The sequence below is a fragment of the Rhipicephalus microplus genome, chromosome 4 (assembly GCF_043290135.1).
Source record: "Rhipicephalus microplus isolate Deutch F79 chromosome 4, USDA_Rmic, whole genome shotgun sequence".
NCBI lineage: Eukaryota > Metazoa > Arthropoda > Arachnida > Ixodida > Ixodidae > Rhipicephalus > Rhipicephalus microplus.
In genome coordinates, this window is record NC_134703.1 from 195,962,771 (window position 1) to 195,968,770 (window position 6,000).

A 6,000-nucleotide genomic window follows, 5' to 3' on the forward strand; every position below is an offset into this window, starting at 1 on the left:
CCTAGCTGTGTCAGCACAAGGCATGTCGTTCGGACTCGTGTACATGTGACAAATAAACGTCCCAAGATGAGCCAATTGGGGTACGTCGGATATGCTACAGCTATATACGCCTGAAAGGGTGCATTATCGACGCAGTTGGAGCTAATTAAGCGCGACTCACACGTACCTGTAAATGGCATCCCGCATAAGCATTCATTATTTGGAATTTTGGTCATTTGCGCTTATTGTGGGTGGGGACCTGCAAGCGATGGTGGCTGGTCGGCGGGGTGCTATTTAGAGGCACGCGCGAGTCGCACTTAATTCGCTCCAACTGCGTCGATAAAGCAGCCTTCCAGGCGTATATAGCTGTAGCATATCGTACGTACCCCGATTAGCCAGACTTGGAACGTTTATTCGTCACATTACACGAGTCCGAACGATATGTCTTGTGCTGACAAAGCTAGGTGAAGCGAAGCGTCCCCGTCGTGGCACGCGGCCGACGCGGCGCGATCAGCTGTGAAAAAAAATGGCAGCATATTCACGGAGTGAATGATGGATAGTAGGGCGAAGCAACCGTCCGTCCATTCGTTCTTGCTTCCGTCCGTCCATGCGTCTGTCTGTGTGACTGTCCGTGCGTCTATCTGACCGTTCGCGCGTGCGTCTGTTCGTGCGTCCCGGCGTTCGTCCATGCATCCATCCATGCATCTATCTGTGTGTCCGTTCGTCCATCTATTGAACACTCCAAGTACCACGATCTCGCATCTTTTCATCATATATTCCCCATTAGGGAGCCTACATGAACGGCCGTTTTTAGGGTGATGTCAGCCTTTGACCCACTACATGCCGCCAACGCACCGCCGCCCGCCAAAACACAATGTTGCCAGACAGCAACGCCGCGCTGTCGCCCCATCTTGGTGCCTGCACTGCGTCTACGCCCGGTTGCGTTTAGTTCTCAATATTACGGCGTCGAACGTTGCGGTAGCGTGTTAAACGCTGCCGGTGAAGCCTTAGAATGCCTGGATGCTGCGTACCGCTCTGCACTAACCACAACAGAAAGGGGGTGCGAATGTACCGCTTCCCAGCGAGCCCTTGCCGACGACAACTATGGCTGGCTCAAGTGAAGCGAGACGGCTGGGAGCCCACCAGTGCGTCTCGTATTTGCTCTGTGAGTACTGCGTATTTCGTTCACTGTTTTTTCCTGCTGCACACGTATATGTGTTTCGCGGTGTTCGCGAATAAGTAGATAACCGAAGTTGTCGTTGCTGCGTCCACGCATTGCAAGTAGGAAGCCCACAAACGGGACACGTCCGCGCGTTCGCACGGAGACGCGCTCGCTAGTCTGGGCTGTTGCCACGCTTGCGTTCGTGTCAGCGTAACCTCAGTATTATGTCGCAGGTGTTTGTGTGTGGGCTGCGAATTTCTTCGTGCGCTCACTTTGAGAACTGGGTTGCTTACACGACCATATATTTAAAGGATCATATATTTAAAGGAACAGCATTAGCCAATAAATTCAATGGGTACTTTACTTCTTTGTCAGAAAGTACTTACGACGGAAATGCATTAAGTCACATGCCAACACCTATAGCCCCCTCAATATTTATTGACCCTACGGAGCAAACTGAGATAAACAACGTTTTCATGAAACTTAAAAAAAGCAAAAGTGAGGACATTGACGGCATAAAAATGGAACCGGTTATCTTTGTTATTGATTTATTATCACCCTGCCTGACGCATATTTATAATATTGTTTTAAGCACAGGTATTTTCCCTAAGCGGATGAAAAATGCCAAAGTTGCAGTGCTTTTTAAAGGTGGTGACAAAAATGAAATGACTAATTACCGGCCAATATCGGTATTACCTATATTTTCAAAGGCTCTAGAAAAAATCATTTTCACTAGATTGTATAAATTTTTGGACTCGCATTCTGTGATTACAACAGCACAATATTGGTTCAGGTCTGGCGTATCGACGGAGACAGCGCTGTTGCATCAAAAAGAGTTGATACTGGGCAACATTGAAGCAAGAAAGCTACCATTAGGCGTATTCATAGACTTTACGAAGGCGTTCGACAGAATTGGTCACCAAACCTTGTTAGAAAAATTGTTTTATTACGGGATTAGAGGCATCGCGCTCGATTTAATAGGAAGCTACCTTAGTGATCGGTACCAGTGTGTGTCTATAAATAGGCAAACATCTATGCCCAAAAAAATCAAACGCGGTGTACCACAGGGAAGCATATTAGGACCTCTTCTATTTAACCTTTATATCAATGATGTTGTAAATGTGGATCACTCAATAACGTACATTATTTATGCAGATGATACAAGCTTATTCTTTACGGGAACAAATATAGACGATTTGATAAAAGCAGCTAATAAAACGTTAGTCAATTTTTCGAAATGGTCCTGCCAAAATTCGTTACAGATCAACAGCTCTAAAACCAAGGCCGTTCTTTTCCGTGCGAAAGGAATGACATGTACGTACACACAAAAACTGATGCTAAATAATTTCAATATCGAACTTTCAGAGACTGTCAAAACTTTGGGCGTCATCTTTCATCAACATATGTTCTGGAATTCTCACGCTGAGCAATTGTGTATTAAGCTAAGAAAAGCCCTTGGCGTGCTGAGAAGGTGTCAGTCGTTTCTACCGCTCCCCCAGAAACTTCTTATCTTTAATACGCTTTTTTGTTCTCATCTACGCTATTGTCAGTTGGTATGGGCTTCTGGAACTGAAACATCAAAACAAAAGTTGTATACACTTCAAAAAAGCGCTTTGCGGGCTGTTGCAAATATAGGTTACAGAGAACACACATCCCATTTATTTGTCAAGTTTAAAGTTTTAAAATTTTGTGTTGCATATGAACATAACTTGTTGTTGTCTTTGAGGTCTGAAATTCGAAAGAATTGCGCAAACCTGAGAGGCTTAGCACATTTACAGCCGAAAATTTTGTTGCGTCCGATACGGAGTTCTGAACACTGGCATATCCCCCGACCGCGAACAAATTACGGACTCCAAATGCTAAAGCACTCTGTTCCCCAAATACTAAATAAGTTCAAGCTCACAGAACAGCAATTGCGTCTCCTTTCAAGTAGTGATATATTAAACCTGTTGGTGTAAGGAGCTATAAACCCAGAAAAATTACACCCAGCACTTGTAAATGCATGAAATTTTAAGTGTACCCCTTTCTGTTAGAGCGTCTTATATTGGTTGCCTTTTTTCCCAAAAATTGTTTGTTTGTAAACACCCAAGTGTGCATCTATTCTGTACTTCATAAACAACCACTAGAATGTTATTTTCTTTTCTTTTTTCTTTCAATCATACGTGAGCACCGTATGGAGCTTGGTGTGCCATTGTTTCTGTTGCCTTGTACAAATGGGAGGTGGGGCTAGTCAAGCTGCTATAGCGCAGCTTTTTTCCTACTTTCCATGCCACAATTGTTTCTTGTTTGTGTAAATCACGGTGTATCGTTGTGGTGAAATAAATTTCAACTTTCAACTTTCAACTTTCAACTTTCAACCCTGAGAACCGCCGCTGTCACTCGGTCGGCTCCTTTTTGTTGCGCCGTACTTCGCGTAGCTGGAGGGAGCGGCGGCTGGCTCTAAAATGGCTGCGCACAGAAAACTATGCTGAATTTGGTGGAAGCTGGCAACAGCGTGCCCCGTTGCCAGCTGGTTTTGGCTAAGTTTCTTGAAGGCACTTATTAAGATGTCTCCACCCTAAAAACGGCCGTTCATGTAGGCTCCCTATTCCCCATATAGAAGCACCGCCATCCAGCGGACATTCCAAGGACTAAATGAGAGATGGCACACGCACACATTCTTACGGCTTGCGCTTCGGGTCTACTTCCCACCTTTAACCACCTCGAGTTCTTGGTATATACTAGTTCACTGTATTCACGGCACTGTGGCCCAGCGCTCGCTAAACCTTTGTAAAGCCAAGGAGGTTACGCCCAGCGAGTATAACGTAGGAACCTATTCCTTACAAATAGTGCTCAATGTACATGCCAATGGCTGCTAATGGGAAATGAGAGACAGGAGAATTCGGCTTTTACTTTCCTAAGGCTTGCGCTCCGTATCTACTTCCCACCTTTAACCACCTTGAGTTCATGGTATATACCAGTTCATTTTATTCATGGCACTGCGGCACGATGCTCACAAAAGCTTTCTAAAACAGAGGAAGTTACACCCAGCGAGTATAACGTAGCAACCCTTTCTTGTCAGATCGCAGCGGGGATCACAGCGTGCGCGCTAACCAAAAGCCGAATGCTCCTGTCTCTCATTCCCCATTAGCATCCATTGGCATGCACATTGAGCCCTATTTTTTTTTTGTTCAACAACGCACAGAAGAAATCTCTCGCCGGCACCACCTTGGAGGTCAAAATGTTATGTTATACTTGTTACACACTACAACGGCTACGAGGAACGTACGGGTGCCGCTATAAAGAACTTCGCCCCTAAAAGGAAGGGGAAACAGATAGATGCACAAAGAGAAACATCGGATAGAAATACAAAGAGAAAGAAAACATTACATCATCTCCCGCTAAAGGTTAACATGTGTATACGCTAATCAGCGGGTGCGAACGCTTATTCACCTTTTCATAAACGCCTCCCTGGGCGCCGCCATAACCCTCCTTGGGGTGTGCAAATTGGCGCGTCCCCTCCAAAATGCACTGGCAACGCTGCGCCCTTAGCCTTTCAACTCCCACGCACAGCCCATCATGGCGGCGTTTTTTTCCTTCCTGTGAAAAGGTGTATACATGCGGCGGCGTTGACGCTAGCGCTCACCTTGGCGTTTGCAAAACGGAAACCTGCCGAGGCGTAGAGGATGCAGTGATGGACCGGCGTTTCCACCTGGAACATGGTAATCGCTGCAAATGCGCATTGAGAAACAAAGCATGCCGATCGGACACAGAAACCTGCGCTGCACTTTTAGTTATACTGCACGATACTAATTTTTATTGGTCAACAACGCACAGCGAGAATCTCTCACCGGCACCACCTTGGAGGTCAAGATCCAGTGCCTGTATATACGGGCTGGCCAGCCAACGGCTTAGAAGCGCGAGCGGACTAATGGTATTGTACACGCAGCGGGGAGCAATGCATAGATGACAGAGATTGGGGATTGAACATAGGTTAGCAGACGCTCTCGGCGTCAGTGTTGTGAGGTGAGAGAGCGCAAGCGAACACGCATGCACACTACGAGTTGTCACAGCGCACACCAGATTAAGCTCGACGCTAAGCTGCTTGGCATCTGAGAGAAGAAATAAACATAGACAAAAATAACACAAAAGAACAGAGTCACGGGAGAAAAATAAAAGCAAACAAAAAATGTCACCCAGCTCCATACTTCCATCATGTTCAGCACTAGGTGGCAATGCAGGATGGCCTGAGCATCTCGGGCAGCAGAGTTTGCTCCGACCTCGCTTGCGGTGGCCGCGACATGATTGATTGATTGATATGTGGGGTTAAACGTTCCAAAACCACCATATGATTATGACAGACGCCGTAGTGGAGGGCTCCGGAAATTTCGACCACCTGGGGTTTTTAACGTGCACCCAAATCTGAGTACACGGGCCGACAACATTTTCACCTCCATCGGAAATGCAGCCACCGCAGCCGGGATTCGATCCTGCGACCTGCAGGTCGGCCGCCGAGTACCTTAGCCACTAGATCACCGCGGCGGGACGTGGCCGTGACATGAAGACAGTGTGGAGCGCGTGATAGCAGCGTTGATAAAAATGGCTAAACGAATGCGTATGGCGTTGGAATTGAATGTGGAACATTTGCGGTGGTTATCAAAGAAACAGCTCGTGCGTCACTCGTGCGAGCACGTCAGCGCCGCCGCTCACTCAGCATTTTAGCAGTGCCGCGACATCAGCGTAATTGTGGTACTGTATTTTTGCCACTGAACAAGCGCCTCCCACAGGTGTGTTCACGAGCTTGTGCCCTCTTTCACACAGGTTTTTTTTGTTCCACCTGTTGCACAGGAATTTTCACTCTGGAAGGCAGCACACGCAGC